Source organism: Microcebus murinus, unplaced genomic scaffold (assembly GCF_040939455.1).
Source record: "Microcebus murinus isolate Inina unplaced genomic scaffold, M.murinus_Inina_mat1.0 scaf043_hap2_Mmur4.0, whole genome shotgun sequence".
Taxonomy (NCBI): Eukaryota; Metazoa; Chordata; class Mammalia; order Primates; family Cheirogaleidae; genus Microcebus; species Microcebus murinus.
The window spans coordinates 153831-171457 of NW_027438989.1; the positions used below are offsets into that span (position 1 = coordinate 153831).

General features: G+C 62.5%; 5 pseudogenes; all 5 read right to left on the reverse strand.

The window, feature by feature from the left end:
- Window positions 1–1279: 1279 nt before the first annotated feature.
- On the reverse strand, window positions 1280–1398 carry LOC142868840 (uncharacterized; annotated as a pseudogene).
- Window positions 1399–5245: 3847 nt separating this feature from the next.
- Window positions 5246–5364, reverse strand: LOC142868846 (uncharacterized; annotated as a pseudogene).
- Window positions 5365–9206: 3842 nt separating this feature from the next.
- LOC142868841 (uncharacterized) lies at window positions 9207–9325 on the reverse strand (annotated as a pseudogene).
- A 3836-nt stretch (window positions 9326–13161) lies between these two features.
- LOC142868842 (uncharacterized) lies at window positions 13162–13280 on the reverse strand (annotated as a pseudogene).
- Window positions 13281–17124: 3844 nt separating this feature from the next.
- On the reverse strand, window positions 17125–17243 carry LOC142868843 (uncharacterized; annotated as a pseudogene).
- Window positions 17244–17627: the final 384 nt, after the last annotated feature.

Genomic DNA, 17627 nt, shown 5'->3' on the forward strand with positions numbered 1-17627 from the left:
AGCAGCGGTGAGGGGGCACCTCTCGTGGTTCTCCTGGCCAGAGCTGGAACCCGTTCCAGTAAGCCAAGTATCCCAAGAATGGACACACGAGCACCACGTGCTCGCGCTCACCAGCAAATGGGTACGAACCCATGGACACCTAAGTGGACACAGAGGAATCACCTTCTTCGGGTGGGTGTCGGGCGGGTGGGGGGAGGGGATGGGCATACACATCCATTAGGAATGGGGTGGGTACGCACCGACTGGGGGATGGGCGCACTTGAAGCTCTGACCCGAGGGGGGAGGCTGGGAGAGGGCAACGCACCCGTCCTTAACATTGGTGCCCCCACAATATGCTGGAACAACATGAGGGGTAAATGAATAAGAACACGGGGGGGGGAGGGGGGCACGGGCAACACATGTCACCTTAATACTTGGACTCCCATCATCTGCTTGAAAAGAGAGAGAAAAGAAAATGCAATAATAGAGATAAGAGACACTTTTTAAAAATAATGAATCCGGCCGGGCGCTGTGGCTCACGCCTGTAATCCTAGCTCTTGGGAGGCCGAGGCGGGCGGATTGCTCAAGGTCAGGAGTTCAAAACCAGCCTGAGCAAGAGCGAGACCCCGTCTCTACTATAAATAGAAAGAAATTAATTGGCCAACTGATATATATATAAAAAATTAGCGGGGCATGGTGGCGCATGCCTGCAGTCCCAGCTACCCGGGAGGCTGAGGCAGAAGGATCACTCGAGCCCAGGAGTTTGAAGTTGCTGTGAGCTAGGCTGACGCCACGGCACTCACTCTAGCCTGGGCAACAAACCGAGACTCTGTCTCAAAAAAAAAAAAAAAAAAATGAATCCGAAGAGAAAAGTAAAAGGAGGCCTGTGGAGCAGGTCTGGGTGTGACTCCGGATCCCCGAACATCAGGTGCCACCACCAAAGATTCCTACGTGTAGCCCATAGAACCCCAAAAGCAACGGGAGGAGTTCTGGTCACATACTCCCTCAAAATGACATCCTGGCCTTCTTCTGGAACTCCCTCCCCTCTCAGACTCTCAAGGTTTCCTCCAGCGTGTCGGCTCCCACAGAGCAGACCTTTGGTCTGAGACCTGACAGTCCAGAAGCCACGCATGCTGCCGCGTGGCGGCGGTGTCACGGCTCGGGACAAGAGGAGGCCCCACGGTGCGGGCTGGGGCGCCAGGCACCGCGGCGGGCGCTGAGGGTGGGGGTCACCCCCACCCCGGGCCGCCCCCGCACTCCCAGAAACGCGACAGAACCAGAGGCAAAAAAAAAAAGAAGAAGCCTACGGCACCCGGTATTCCCGGGCGGTCTCCCATCCAAGTTCTAACCAGGCCCGACCCTGCTTAGCTTCCGAGACCAGACGGGATCGGGCGCGTTCGGGGTGGTGTGGCCGTGGACGGCGGAGGGCGCCCCTGCCCCGCTCAAGAAGCCGAGCCTCTCTGCGCTTCCCCGCCGCCTCCTCCCGCCCCAGGCCCCGCGCCGGGTCGGGCCTGTTGAGTTCGCCGGCCGGGTCCCGCGGGCTCCGAGGGACGGGGGTGACGGGCGGGGCGGGCAGGGAGCGGCGGGCCGGGGTTGGGGGCTGTCTCTGTATACACACACACTCACACTCACACGCACTCACTCACTCACACTCACACAAGATGCGCCTCCACGGCTGGACCCGCCAAGGTGGAGCCCTTCCAGCCCCCCTCCTCTCCTCGCCTGGCCTCCTTCACCTCCCCGCCCCCCACCCCCAGCGCGCCGGGGCCGCTGACTGCGCACGGGCGGGAGGGGCGGGGCGCTCGCCCTTTGACCCCAGCCAGGGGCGGCCCTCCCCCACAACCCCTTTCAGCTGCGCCCCCCACCCTGTGGCCCGGCGGCCGCCTATTCCCCCGGGCCAGGGCTGGGGCACAGCGCACGGGGGAGGGGAGCCAGTGTATGGGGCGTCTCTCTCTCTCTCTCGGGATGTGTCCCATGGGTGGGGTGGGGTGGCGTGGTTTGTGGGGCGCTGAAGAAATCAGTCCCCTCCATCTCCTCCCTCTGGAAAACACCCAAGCCCTTGGAGAACTGCCCGCACCTCTACCTACCGTGGGGACCGGGACCCTCCTCTGTGTCCTCCTGTGGCCCAGTCCAAGGGGCCTGGGCCTGGCCGGGGCTGCATTGGACCCCGACCACCCTGGCGTGTGGACTCGCTAAAAATTGGCGATTAGATATTGGATTCCAGCGTCATTGAGGTCATTTCACTAATGAGTGCACCGCAAAGAGTTTCCTAATCCATCTGTGAGGGTGGCAACCGAAAGAGAATTTTAGAGCTGACAGAATAGGCGAGGAAAGGCATAGGAGATTTCCACACCCAGTAAGGAAGCCTTTCCCGAAGTGGAAGAAAGAAAGGAGCAAACAGAGACACCGGTAGCCCGCCCGGATCAGAGTCTGCCCCTGAGAGAAAGTACCCTGACCAGGTTCACCCGTGGGTGGGTCGCGAGCTAGCGGCATTCAGAAGAGGGAGGCCCGCAGTCTGTGCAGAAGACACCTGCACTCGGGTGTGTGTGGCGGCACAATTCACAAGCAGCTCCAGATGTTAAACCAAGGAGAAGCCAGGGAGTTCCCAACGCCCCAGGTGTCCTCAGCCCACGACTGGCTGCTGTGGGAATGCGAAGCCCGGCTCCTTGTCTCAGAGCGGGGCAACCAGGAGGTGTGATGTCCACCCCGGGGTTCCCAGGAGGATCAGACTGAAGCTGGGACTTGGCCTGAAAGTGTCCCCTCGCATGGCCACCCCCTTCCCCTTCCTGCTCCTCTACTCCTGGTGCCCCTCCATCCAGGGGCCAGACCTTAAAGAGTCACCCGCAAGAGAATCCTGGTCCCAAAGGAGCCTTCTGGGGGACCCCTGCTGAGAGAGGTTGTGGGCATGGCCCGCTGGGGCTCTGCCCGACCCAGGGCTGAGAGATGCAACCTCCCAGCTCTGGGTCCCTGCAGGAAGTGTTGGCAAGCACAGGGCCAGTCCTCCAAAGGCCCAGGTGCAGGGAGCCCAGGCCAAGCAGCCTGTGGAAGAAGCCACATGCTGTGCCACCCCGGGGAACACGACTGCAGGCCCGGGCCCTTCCCACCTCCTCCTCCTCCTCCTCCTCCTCCTCCTTCTCCTCCTCCTCCTCCCACCCCGCCCCCGCCCCCGCCCCCACATGGCACAGGGCCCAGAGACACCTCAGACACTTGCTACCCAAAGTGCAAAGGGCATCAGTTGCTCCTCCAAACCCCCCCCCAGCCCAGCAGACCGCGTTGTCCAGCCAGCCCCCGGGCCTCCCTGGGGTGCCCAGCACAAAAGTGCAGACACCCACCGGACCCTCAATCTCAGTTTTCGGATGTTTTTGCCACTCTGAGGACCCGCAGGCCGGCTGGGCCTTCTGGCAGGACAGAGAGCCCCGGAATCCGGAATCCGACGTGGAGAGCTGGGTGTACGTCCCCATGAGGAGGCGGTCCCCACCTCCGCGGCTATCCCCTTGCGGGGAGCGGCAGCCGCGGGGCCTCAGAGAAGACACCAGGCTGGGCCCCCACGGCACAGCGGGAGCACGTCCCCCGCAGGCCACTTAGCGACGGCGGCCAGCCGGCGGACGGTTGGGTTGCGCGAGACGCTGCGGCCGCCCTGCTACCGGGTTCCTGGGAGGGCGTCCTGGAACCAGCGTCCACACCAAGCCCTTGGAAGGCCCAGGCCACGGAGGAGCCCCGTCAGGCAGGGGCCGAGGACGGTGACGGCCCGGGCGGGGAGGAGCGTGTCAGGCAGGGGCAGAGGACGGTGACAGGTGATAGGCCGGGCGGGAAGGAGTCAGTCAGGCAGGGGCCGTGGAGGAGACGGGCTGGGTAAGGGTTAGGGTTAGTGTCAGGGCACAAGTCACAATCGCAAAGACCTGGAAGCCACCCGAGTGCCCATCGACCCACGAGTGGGTAAATAAAATGTGGCGCGTGGACACCACGGAGTGCTATTCGGCTATGAGGAGCAGCGGTGAGGGGGCACCTCTCGTGGTTCTCCTGGCCAGAGCTGGAACCCGTTCCAGTAAGCCAAGTATCCCAAGAATGGACACACGAGCACCACGTGCTCGCGCTCACCAGCAAATGGGTACGAACCCATGGACACCTAAGTGGACACAGAGGAATCACCTTCTTCGGGTGGGTGTCGGGCGGGTGGGGGGAGGGGATGGGCATACACATCCATTAGGAATGGGGTGGGTACGCACCGACTGGGGGATGGGCGCACTTGAAGCTCTGACCCGAGGGGGGAGGCTGGGAGAGGGCAACGCACCCGTCCTTAACATTGGTGCCCCCACAATATGCTGGAACAACATGAGGGGTAAATGAATAAGAACACGGGGGGGGGAGGGGGGCACGGGCAACACATGTCACCTTAATACTTGGACTCCCATCATCTGCTTGAAAAGAGAGAGAAAAGAAAATGCAATAATAGAGATAAGAGACACTTTTTAAAAATAATGAATCCGGCCGGGCGCTGTGGCTCACGCCTGTAATCCTAGCTCTTGGGAGGCCGAGGCGGGCGGATTGCTCAAGGTCAGGAGTTCAAAACCAGCCTGAGCAAGAGCGAGACCCCGTCTCTACTATAAATAGAAAGAAATTAATTGGCCAACTGATATATATATAAAAAATTAGCGGGGCATGGTGGCGCATGCCTGCAGTCCCAGCTACCCGGGAGGCTGAGGCAGAAGGATCACTCGAGCCCAGGAGTTTGAAGTTGCTGTGAGCTAGGCTGACGCCACGGCACTCACTCTAGCCTGGGCAACAAACCGAGACTCTGTCTCAAAAAAAAAAAAAAAAAAATGAATCCGAAGAGAAAAGTAAAAGGAGGCCTGTGGAGCAGGTCTGGGTGTGACTCCGGATCCCCGAACATCAGGTGCCACCACCAAAGATTCCTACGTGTAGCCCATAGAACCCCAAAAGCAACGGGAGGAGTTCTGGTCACATACTCCCTCAAAATGACATCCTGGCCTTCTTCTGGAACTCCCTCCCCTCTCAGACTCTCAAGGTTTCCTCCAGCGTGTCGGCTCCCACAGAGCAGACCTTTGGTCTGAGACCTGACAGTCCAGAAGCCACGCATGCTGCCGCGTGGCGGCGGTGTCACGGCTCGGGACAAGAGGAGGCCCCACGGTGCGGGCTGGGGCGCCAGGCACCGCGGCGGGCGCTGAGGGTGGGGGTCACCCCCACCCCGGGCCGCCCCCGCACTCCCAGAAACGCGACAGAACCAGAGGCAAAAAAAAAAAGAAGAAGCCTACGGCACCCGGTATTCCCGGGCGGTCTCCCATCCAAGTTCTAACCAGGCCCGACCCTGCTTAGCTTCCGAGACCCGACGGGATCGGGCGCGTTCGGGGTGGTGTGGCCGTGGACGGCGGAGGGCGCCCCTGCCCCGCTCAAGAAGCCGAGCCTCTCTGCGCTTCCCCGCCGCCTCCTCCCGCCCCAGGCCCCGCGCCGGGTCGGGCCTGTTGAGTTCGCCGGCCGGGTCCCGCGGGCTCCGAGGGACGGGGGTGACGGGCGGGGCGGGCAGGGAGCGGCGGGCCGGGGTTGGGGGCTGTCTCTGTATACACACACACTCACACTCACACGCACTCACTCACTCACACTCACACAAGATGCGCCTCCACGGCTGGACCCGCCAAGGTGGAGCCCTTCCAGCCCCCCTCCTCTCCTCGCCTGGCCTCCTTCACCTCCCCGCCCCCCACCCCCAGCGCGCCGGGGCCGCTGACTGCTCACGGGCGGGAGGGGCGGGGCGCTCGCCCTTTGACCCCAGCCAGGGGCGGCCCTCCCCCACAACCCCTTTCAGCTGCGCCCCCCACCCTGTGGCCCGGCGGCCGCCTATTCCCCCGGGCCAGGGCTGGGGCACAGCGCACGGGGGAGGGGAGCCAGTGTATGGGGCGTCTGTCTCTCTCTCTCTCTCTCTCTCTCGGGATGTGTCCCATGGGTGGGGTGGGGTGGCGTGGTTTGTGGGGCGCTGAAGAAATCAGTCCCCTCCATCTCCTCCCTCTGGAAAACACCCAAGCCCTTGGAGAACTGCCCGCACCTCTACCTACCGTGGGGGCCGGGACCCTCCTCTGTGTCCTCCTGTGGCCCAGTCCAAGGGGCCTGGGCCTGGCCGGGGCTGCATTGGACCCCGACCACCCTGGCGTGTGGACTCGCTAAAAATTGGCGATTAGATATTGGATTCCAGCGTCATTGAGGTCATTTCACTAATGAGTGCACCGCAAAGAGTTTCCTAATCCATCTGTGAGGGTGGCAACCGAAAGAGAATTTTAGAGCTGACAGAATAGGCGAGGAAAGGCATAGGAGATTTCCACACCCAGTAAGGAAGCCTTTCCCGAAGTGGAAGAAAGAAAGGAGCAAACAGAGACACCGGTAGCCCGCCCGGATCAGAGTCTGCCCCTGAGAGAAAGTACCCTGACCAGGTTCACCCGTGGGTGGGTGGCGAGCTAGCGGCATTCAGAAGAGCGAGGCCCGCAGTCTGTGCAGAAGACACCTGCACTCGGGTGTGTGTGGCGGCACAATTCACAAGCAGCTCCAGATGTTAAACCAAGGAGAAGCCAGGGAGTTCCCAACGCCCCAGGTGTCCTCAGCCCACGACTGGCTGCTGTGGGAATGCGAAGCCCGGCTCCTTGTCTCAGAGCGGGGCAACCAGGAGGTGTGATGTCCACCCCGGGGTTCCCAGGAGGATCAGACTGAAGCTGGGACTTGGCCTGAAAGTGTCCCCTCGCATGGCCACCCCCTTCCCCTTCCTGCTCCTCTACTCCTGGTGCCCCTCCATCCAGGGGCCAGACCTTAAAGAGTCACCCGCAAGAGAATCCTGGTCCCAAAGGAGCCTTCTGGGGGACCCCTGCTGAGAGAGGTTGTGGGCATGGCCCGCTGGGGCTCTGCCCGACCCAGGGCTGAGAGATGCAACCTCCCAGCTCTGGGTCCCTGCAGGAAGTGTTGGCAAGCACAGGGCCAGTCCTCCAAAGGCCCAGGTGCAGGGAGCCCAGGCCAAGCAGCCTGTGGAAGAAGCCACATGCTGTGCCACCCCGGGGAACACGACTGCAGGCCCGGGCCCTTCCCACCTCCTCCTCCTCCTCCTCCTCCTCCTCCTCCTCCCACCCCGCCCCCGCCCCCGCCCCCACATGGCACAGGGCCCAGAGACACCTCAGACACTTGCTACCCAAAGTGCAAAGGGCATCAGTTGCTCCTCCAAACCCCCCCCCAGCCCAGCAGACCGCGTTGTCCAGCCAGCCCCCGGGCCTCCCTGGGGTGCCCAGCACAAAAGTGCAGACACCCACCGGACCCTCAATCTCAGTTTTCGGATGTTTTTGCCACTCTGAGGACCCGCAGGCCGGCTGGGCCTTCTGGCAGGACAGAGAGCCCCGGAATCCGACGTGGAGAGCTGGGTGTACGTCCCCATGAGGAGGCGGTCCCCACCTCCGCGGCTATCCCCTTGCGGGGAGCGGCAGCCGCGGGGCCTCAGAGAAGACACCAGGCTGGGCCCCCACGGCACAGCGGGAGCACGTCCCCCGCAGGCCACTTAGCGACGGCGGCCAGCCGGCGGACGGTTGGGTTGCGCGAGACGCTGCGGCCGCCCTGCTACCGGGTTCCTGGGAGGGCGTCCTGGAACCAGCGTCCACACCAAGCCCTTGGAAGGCCCAGGCCACGGAGGAGCCCCGTCAGGCAGGGGCCGAGGACGGTGACGGCCCGGGCGGGGAGGAGCGTGTCAGGCAGGGGCAGAGGACGGTGACAGGTGATAGGCCGGGCGGGAAGGAGTCAGTCAGGCAGGGGCCGTGGAGGAGACGGGCTGGGTAAGGGTTAGGGTTAGTGTCAGGGCACAAGTCACAATCGCAAAGACCTGGAAGCCACCCGAGTGCCCATCGACCCACGAGTGGGTAAATAAAATGTGGCGCGTGGACACCACGGAGTGCTATTCGGCTATGAGGAGCAGCGGTGAGGGGGCACCTCTCGTGGTTCTCCTGGCCAGAGCTGGAACCCGTTCCAGTAAGCCAAGTATCCCAAGAATGGACACACGAGCACCACGTGCTCGCGCTCACCAGCAAATGGGTACGAACCCATGGACACCTAAGTGGACACAGAGGAATCACCTTCTTCGGGTGGGTGTCGGGCGGGTGGGGGGAGGGGATGGGCATACACATCCATTAGGAATGGGGTGGGTACGCACCGACTGGGGGATGGGCGCACTTGAAGCTCTGACCCGAGGGGGGAGGCTGGGAGAGGGCAACGCACCCGTCCTTAACATTGGTGCCCCCACAATATGCTGGAACAACATGAGGGGTAAATGAATAAGAACACGGGGGGGGGAGGGGGGCACGGGCAACACATGTCACCTTAATACTTGGACTCCCATCATCTGCTTGAAAAGAGAGAGAAAAGAAAATGCAATAATAGAGATAAGAGACACTTTTTAAAAATAATGAATCCGGCCGGGCGCTGTGGCTCACGCCTGTAATCCTAGCTCTTGGGAGGCCGAGGCGGGCGGATTGCTCAAGGTCAGGAGTTCAAAACCAGCCTGAGCAAGAGCGAGACCCCGTCTCTACTATAAATAGAAAGAAATTAATTGGCCAACTGATATATATATAAAAAATTAGCGGGGCATGGTGGCGCATGCCTGCAGTCCCAGCTACCCGGGAGGCTGAGGCAGAAGGATCACTCGAGCCCAGGAGTTTGAAGTTGCTGTGAGCTAGGCTGACGCCACGGCACTCACTCTAGCCTGGGCAACAAACCGAGACTCTGTCTCAAAAAAAAAAAAAAAAAAAAATGAATCCGAAGAGAAAAGTAAAAGGAGGCCTGTGGAGCAGGTCTGGGTGTGACTCCGGATCCCCGAACATCAGGTGCCACCACCAAAGATTCCTACGTGTAGCCCATAGAACCCCAAAAGCAACGGGAGGAGTTCTGGTCACATACTCCCTCAAAATGACATCCTGGCCTTCTTCTGGAACTCCCTCCCCTCTCAGACTCTCAAGGTTTCCTCCAGCGTGTCGGCTCCCACAGAGCAGACCTTTGGTCTGAGACCTGACAGTCCAGAAGCCACGCATGCTGCCGCGTGGCGGCGGTGTCACGGCTCGGGACAAGAGGAGGCCCCACGGTGCGGGCTGGGGCGCCAGGCACCGCGGCGGGCGCTGAGGGTGGGGGTCACCCCCACCCCGGGCCGCCCCCGCACTCCCAGAAACGCGACAGAACCAGAGGCAAAAGAAAAAAGAAGAAGCCTACGGCACCCGGTATTCCCGGGCGGTCTCCCATCCAAGTTCTAACCAGGCCCGACCCTGCTTAGCTTCCGAGACCAGACGGGATCGGGCGCGTTCGGGGTGGTGTGGCCGTGGACGGCGGAGGGCGCCCCTGCCCCGCTCAAGAAGCCGAGCCTCTCTGCGCTTCCCCGCCGCCTCCTCCCGCCCCAGGCCCCGCGCCGGGTCGGGCCTGTTGAGTTCGCCGGCCGGGTCCCGCGGGCTCCGAGGGACGGGGGTGACGGGCGGGGCGGGCAGGGAGCGGCGGGCCGGGGTTGGGGGCTGTCTCTGTATACACACACACTCACACTCACACGCACTCACTCACTCACACTCACACAAGATGCGCCTCCACGGCTGGACCCGCCAAGGTGGAGCCCTTCCAGCCCCCCTCCTCTCCTCGCCTGGCCTCCTTCACCTCCCCGCCCCCCACCCCCAGCACGCCGGGGCCGCTGACTGCGCACGGGCGGGAGGGGCGGGGCGCTCGCCCTTTGACCCCAGCCAGGGGCGGCCCTCCCCCACAACCCCTTTCAGCTGCGCCCCCCACCCTGTGGCCCGGCGGCCGCCTATTCCCCCGGGCCAGGGCTGGGGCACAGCGCACGGGGGAGGGGAGCCAGTGTATGGGGCGTCTCTCTCTCTCTCTCGGGATGTGTCCCATGGGTGGGGTGGGGTGGCGTGGTTTGTGGGGCGCTGAAGAAATCAGTCCCCTCCATCTCCTCCCTCTGGAAAACACCCAAGCCCTTGGAGAACTGCCCGCACCTCTACCTACCGTGGGGGCCGGGACCCTCCTCTGTGTCCTCCTGTGGCCCAGTCCAAGGGGCCTGGGCCTGGCCGGGGCTGCATTGGACCCCGACCACCCTGGCGTGTGGACTCGCTAAAAATTGGCGATTAGATATTGGATTCCAGCGTCATTGAGGTCATTTCACTAATGAGTGCACCGCAAAGAGTTTCCTAATCCATCTGTGAGGGTGGCAACCGAAAGAGAATTTTAGAGCTGACAGAATAGGCGAGGAAAGGCATAGGAGATTTCCACACCCAGTAAGGAAGCCTTTCCCGAAGTGGAAGAAAGAAAGGAGCAAACAGAGACACCGGTAGCCCGCCCGGATCAGAGTCTGCCCCTGAGAGAAAGTACCCTGACCAGGTTCACCCGTGGGTGGGTCGCGAGCTAGCGGCATTCAGAAGAGCGAGGCCCGCAGTCTGTGCAGAAGACACCTGCACTCGGGTGTGTGTGGCGGCACAATTCACAAGCAGCTCCAGATGTTAAACCAAGGAGAAGCCAGGGAGTTCCCAACGCCCCAGGTGTCCTCAGCCCACGACTGGCTGCTGTGGGAATGCGAAGCCCGGCTCCTTGTCTCAGAGCGGGGCAACCAGGAGGTGTGATGTCCACCCCGGGGTTCCCAGGAGGATCAGACTGAAGCTGGGACTTGGCCTGAAAGTGTCCCCTCGCATGGCCACCCCCTTCCCCTTCCTGCTCCTCTACTCCTGGTGCCCCTCCATCCAGGGGCCAGACCTTAAAGAGTCACCCGCAAGAGAATCCTGGTCCCAAAGGAGCCTTCTGGGGGACCCCTGCTGAGAGAGGTTGTGGGCATGGCCCGCTGGGGCTCTGCCCGACCCAGGGCTGAGAGATGCAACCTCCCAGCTCTGGGTCCCTGCAGGAAGTGTTGGCAAGCACAGGGCCAGTCCTCCAAAGGCCCAGGTGCAGGGAGCCCAGGCCAAGCAGCCTGTGGAAGAAGCCACATGCTGTGCCACCCCGGGGAACACGACTGCAGGCCCGGGCCCTTCCCACCTCCTCCTCCTCCTCCTCCTCCTCCTCCTCCTCCCACCCCGCCCCCGCCCCCGCCCCCACATGGCACAGGGCCCAGAGACACCTCAGACACTTGCTACCCAAAGTGCAAAGGGCATCAGTTGCTCCTCCAAACCCCCCCCCAGCCCAGCAGACCGCGTTGTCCAGCCAGCCCCCGGGCCTCCCTGGGGTGCCCAGCACAAAAGTGCAGACACCCACCGGACCCTCAATCTCAGTTTTCGGATGTTTTTGCCACTCTGAGGACCCGCAGGCCAGCTGGGCCTTCTGGCAGGACAGAGAGCCCCGGAATCCGGAATCCGACGTGGAGAGCTGGGTGTACGTCCCCATGAGGAGGCGGTCCCCACCTCCGCGGCTATCCCCTTGCGGGGAGCGGCAGCCGCGGGGCCTCAGAGAAGACACCAGGCTGGGCCCCCACGGCACAGCGGGAGCACGTCCCCCGCAGGCCACTTAGCGACGGCGGCCAGCCGGCGGACGGTTGGGTTGCGCGAGACGCTGCGGCCGCCCTGCTACCGGGTTCCTGGGAGGGCGTCCTGGAACCAGCGTCCACACCAAGCCCTTGGAAGGCCCAGGCCACGGAGGAGCCCCGTCAGGCAGGGGCCGAGGACGGTGACGGCCCGGGCGGGGAGGAGCGTGTCAGGCAGGGGCAGAGGACGGTGACAGGTGATAGGCCGGGCGGGAAGGAGTCAGTCAGGCAGGGGCCGTGGAGGAGACGGGCTGGGTAAGGGTTAGGGTTAGTGTCAGGGCACAAGTCACAATCGCAAAGACCTGGAAGCCACCCGAGTGCCCATCGACCCACGAGTGGGTAAATAAAATGTGGCGCGTGGACACCACGGAGTGCTATTCGGCTATGAGGAGCAGCGGTGAGGGGGCACCTCTCGTGGTTCTCCTGGCCAGAGCTGGAACCCGTTCCAGTAAGCCAAGTATCCCAAGAATGGACACACGAGCACCACGTGCTCGCGCTCACCAGCAAATGGGTACGAACCCATGGACACCTAAGTGGACACAGAGGAATCACCTTCTTCGGGTGGGTGTCGGGCGGGTGGGGGGAGGGGATGGGCATACACATCCATTAGGAATGGGGTGGGTACGCACCGACTGGGGGATGGGCGCACTTGAAGCTCTGACCCGAGGGGGGAGGTTGGGAGAGGGCAACGCACCCGACCTTAACATTGGTGCCCCCACAATATGCTGGAACAACATGAGGGGTAAATGAATAAGAACACGGGGGGGGGGAGGGGGGCACGGGCAACACATGTCACCTTAATACTTGGACTCCCATCATCTGCTTGAAAAGAGAGAGAAAAGAAAATGCAATAATAGAGATAAGAGACACTTTTTAAAAATAATGAATCCGGCCGGGCGCTGTGGCTCACGCCTGTAATCCTAGCTCTTGGGAGGCCGAGGCGGGCGGATTGCTCAAGGTCAGGAGTTCAAAACCAGCCTGAGCAAGAGCGAGACCCCGTCTCTACTATAAATAGAAAGAAATTAATTGGCCAACTGATATATATATAAAAAATTAGCGGGGCATGGTGGCGCATGCCTGCAGTCCCAGCTACCCGGGAGGCTGAGGCAGAAGGATCACTCGAGCCCAGGAGTTTGAAGTTGCTGTGAGCTAGGCTGACGCCACGGCACTCACTCTAGCCTGGGCAACAAACCGAGACTCTGTCTCAAAAAAAAAAAAAAAAAAATGAATCCGAAGAGAAAAGTAAAAGGAGGCCTGTGGAGCAGGTCTGGGTGTGACTCCGGATCCCCGAACATCAGGTGCCACCACCAAAGATTCCTACGTGTAGCCCATAGAACCCCAAAAGCAACGGGAGGAGTTCTGGTCACATACTCCCTCAAAATGACATCCTGGCCTTCTTCTGGAACTCCCTCCCCTCTCAGACTCTCAAGGTTTCCTCCAGCGTGTCGGCTCCCACAGAGCAGACCTTTGGTCTGAGACCTGACAGTCCAGAAGCCACGCATGCTGCCGCGTGGCGGCGGTGTCACGGCTCGGGACAAGAGGAGGCCCCACGGTGCGGGCTGGGGCGCCAGGCACCGCGGCGGGCGCTGAGGGTGGGGGTCACCCCCACCCCGGGCCGCCCCCGCACTCCCAGAAACGCGACAGAACCAGAGGCAAAAAAAAAAAGAAGAAGCCTACGGCACCCGGTATTCCCGGGCGGTCTCCCATCCAAGTTCTAACCAGGCCCGACCCTGCTTAGCTTCCGAGACCAGACGGGATCGGGCGCGTTCGGGGTGGTGTGGCCGTGGACGGCGGAGGGCGCCCCTGCCCCGCTCAAGAAGCCGAGCCTCTCTGCGCTTCCCCGCCGCCTCCTCCCGCCCCAGGCCCCGCGCCGGGTCGGGCCTGTTGAGTTCGCCGGCCGGGTCCCGCGGGCTCCAAGGGACGGGGGTGACGGGCGGGGCGGGCAGGGAGCGGCGGGCCGGGGTTGGGGGCTGTCTCTGTATACACACACACTCACACTCACACGCACTCACTCACTCACACTCACACAAGATGCGCCTCCACGGCTGGACCCGCCAAGGTGGAGCCCTTCCAGCCCCCCTCCTCTCCTCGCCTGGCCTCCTTCACCTCCCCGCCCCCCACCCCCAGCGCGCCGGGGCCGCTGACTGCGCACGGGCGGGAGGGGCGGGGCGCTCGCCCTTTGACCCCAGCCAGGGGCGGCCCTCCCCCACAACCCCTTTCAGCTGCGCCCCCCACCCTGTGGCCCGGCGGCCGCCTATTCCCCCGGGCCAGGGCTGGGGCACAGCGCACGGGGGAGGGGAGCCAGTGTATGGGGCGTCTCTCTCTCTCGGGATGTGTCCCATGGGTGGGGTGGGGTGGCGTGGTTTGTGGGGCGCTGAAGAAATCAGTCCCCTCCATCTCCTCCCTCTGGAAAACACCCAAGCCCTTGGAGAACTGCCCGCACCTCTACCTACCGTGGGGACCGGGACCCTCCTCTGTGTCCTCCTGTGGCCCAGTCCAAGGGGCCTGGGCCTGGCCGGGGCTGCATTGGACCCCGACCACCCTGGCGTGTGGACTCGCTAAAAATTGGCGATTAGATATTGGATTCCAGCGTCATTGAGGTCATTTCACTAATGAGTGCACCGCAAAGAGTTTCCTAATCCATCTGTGAGGGTGGCAACCGAAAGAGAATTTTAGAGCTGACAGAATAGGCGAGGAAAGGCATAGGAGATTTCCACACCCAGTAAGGAAGCCTTTCCCGAAGTGGAAGAAAGAAAGGAGCAAACAGAGACACCGGTAGCCCGCCCGGATCAGAGTCTGCCCCTGAGAGAAAGTACCCTGACCAGGTTCACCCGTGGGTGGGTCGCGAGCTAGCGGCATTCAGAAGAGGGAGGCCCGCAGTCTGTGCAGAAGACACCTGCACTCGGGTGTGTGTGGCGGCACAATTCACAAGCAGCTCCAGATGTTAAACCAAGGAGAAGCCAGGGAGTTCCCAACGCCCCAGGTGTCCTCAGCCCACGACTGGCTGCTGTGGGAATGCGAAGCCCGGCTCCTTGTCTCAGAGCGGGGCAACCAGGAGGTGTGATGTCCACCCCGGGGTTCCCAGGAGGATCAGACTGAAGCTGGGACTTGGCCTGAAAGTGTCCCCTCGCATGGCCACCCCCTTCCCCTTCCTGCTCCTCTACTCCTGGTGCCCCTCCATCCAGGGGCCAGACCTTAAAGAGTCACCCGCAAGAGAATCCTGGTCCCAAAGGAGCCTTCTGGGGGACCCCTGCTGAGAGAGGTTGTGGGCATGGCCCGCTGGGGCTCTGCCCGACCCAGGGCTGAGAGATGCAACCTCCCAGCTCTGGGTCCCTGCAGGAAGTGTTGGCAAGCACAGGGCCAGTCCTCCAAAGGCCCAGGTGCAGGGAGCCCAGGCCAAGCAGCCTGTGGAAGAAGCCACATGCTGTGCCACCCCGGGGAACACGACTGCAGGCCCGGGCCCTTCCCACCTCCTCCTCCTCCTCCTCCTCCTCCTCCTTCTCCTCCTCCTCCTCCCACCCCGCCCCCGCCCCCGCCCCCACATGGCACAGGGCCCAGAGACACCTCAGACACTTGCTACCCAAAGTGCAAAGGGCATCAGTTGCTCCTCCAAACCCCCCCCCAGCCCAGCAGACCGCGTTGTCCAGCCAGCCCCCGGGCCTCCCTGGGGTGCCCAGCACAAAAGTGCAGACACCCACCGGACCCTCAATCTCAGTTTTCGGATGTTTTTGCCACTCTGAGGACCCGCAGGCCGGCTGGGCCTTCTGGCAGGACAGAGAGCCCCGGAATCCGGAATCCGACGTGGAGAGCTGGGTGTACGTCCCCATGAGGAGGCGGTCCCCACCTCCGCGGCTATCCCCTTGCGGGGAGCGGCAGCCGCGGGGCCTCAGAGAAGACACCAGGCTGGGCCCCCACGGCACAGCGGGAGCACGTCCCCCGCAGGCCACTTAGCGACGGCGGCCAGCCGGCGGACGGTTGGGTTGCGCGAGACGCTGCGGCCGCCCTGCTACCGGGTTCCTGGGAGGGCGTCCTGGAACCAGCGTCCACACCAAGCCCTTGGAAGGCCCAGGCCACGGAGGAGCCCCGTCAGGCAGGGGCCGAGGACGGTGACGGCCCGGGCGGGGAGGAGCGTGTCAGGCAGGGGCAGAGGACGGTGACAGGTGATAGGCCGGGCGGGAAGGAGTCAGTCAGGCAGGGGCCGTGGAGGAGACGGGCTGGGTAAGGGTTAGGGTTAGTGTCAGGGCACAAGTCACAATCGCAAAGACCTGGAAGCCACCCGAGTGCCCATCGACCCACGAGTGGGTAAATAAAATGTGGCGCGTGGACACCACGGAGTGCTATTCGGCTATGAGGAGCAGCGGTGAGGGGGCACCTCTCGTGGTTCTCCTGGCCAGAGCTGGAACCCGTTCCAGTAAGCCAAGTATCCCAAGAATGGACACACGAGCACCACGTGCTCGCGCTCACCAGCAAATGGGTACGAACCCATGGACACCTAAGTGGACACAGAGGAATCACCTTCTTCGGGTGGGTGTCGGGCGGGTGGGGGGAGGGGATGGGCATACACATCCATTAGGAATGGGGTGGGTACGCACCGACTGGGGGATGGGCGCACTTGAAGCTCTGACCCGAGGGGGGAGGCTGGGAGAGGGCAACGCACCCGTCCTTAACATTGGTGCCCCCACAATATGCTGGAACAACATGAGGGGTAAATGAATAAGAACACGGGGGGGGGAGGGGGGCACGGGCAACACATGTCACCTTAATACTTGGACTCCCATCATCTGCTTGAAAAGAGAGAGAAAAGAAAATGCAATAATAGAGATAAGAGACACTTTTTAAAAATAATGAATCCGGCCGGGCGCTGTGGCTCACGCCTGTAATCCTAGCTCTTGGGAGGCCGAGGCGGGCGGATTGCTCAAGGTCAGGAGTTCAAAACCAGCCTGAGCAAGAGCGAGACCCCGTCTCTACTATAAATAGAAAGAAATTAATTGGCCAACTGATATATATATAAAAAATTAGCGGGGCATGGTGGCGCATGCCTGCAGTCCCAGCTACCCGGGAGGCTGAGGCAGAAGGATCACTCGAGCCCAGGAGTTTGAAGTTGCTGTGAGCTAGGCTGACGCCACGGCACTCACTCTAGCCTGGGCAACAAACCGAGACTCTGTCTCAAAAAAAAAAAAAAAAAAAATGAATCCGAAGAGAAAAGTAAAAGGAGGCCTGTGGAGCAGGTCTGGGTGTGACTCCGGATCCCCGAACATCAGGTGCCACCACCAAAGATTCCTACGTGTAGCCCATAGAACCCCAAAAGCAACGGGAGGAGTTCTGGTCACATACTCCCTCAAAATGACATCCTGGCCTTCTTCTGGAACTCCCTCCCCTCTCAGACTCTCAAGGTTTCCTCCAGCGTGTCGGCTCCCACAGAGCAGACCTTTGGTCTGAGACCTGACAGTCCAGAAGCCACGCATGCTGCCGCGTGGCGGCGGTGTCACGGCTCGGGACAAGAGGAGGCCCCACGGTGCGGGCTGGGGCGCCAGGCACCGCGGCGGGCGCTGAGGGTGGGGGTCACCCCCACCCCGGGCCGCCCCCGCACTCCCAGAAACGCGACAGAACCAGAGGCAAAAAAAAAAAGAAGAAGCCTACGGCACCCGGTATTCCCGGGCGGTCTCCCATCCAAGTTCTAACCAGGCCCGACCCTGCTTAGCTTCCGAGACCAGACGGGATCGGGCGCGTTCGGGGTGGTGTGGCCGTGGACGGCGGAGGGCGCCCCTGCCCCGCTCAAGAAGCCGAGCCTCTCTGCGCTTCCCCGCCGCCTCCTCCCGCCCCAGGCCCCGCGCCGGGTCGGGCCTGTTGAGTTCGCCGGCCGGGTCCCGCGGGCTCCGAGGGACGGGGGTGACGGGCGGGGCGGGCAGGGAGCGGCGGGCCGGGGTTGGGGGCTGTCTCTGTATACACACACACTCACACTCACACGCACTCACTCACTCACACTCACACAAGATGCGCCTCCACGGCTGGACCCGCCAAGGTGGAGCCCTTCCAGCCCCCCTCCTCTCCTCGCCTGGCCTCCTTCACCTCCCCGCCCCCCACCCCCAGCGCGCCGGGGCCGCTGACTGCTCACGGGCGGGAGGGGCGGGGCGCT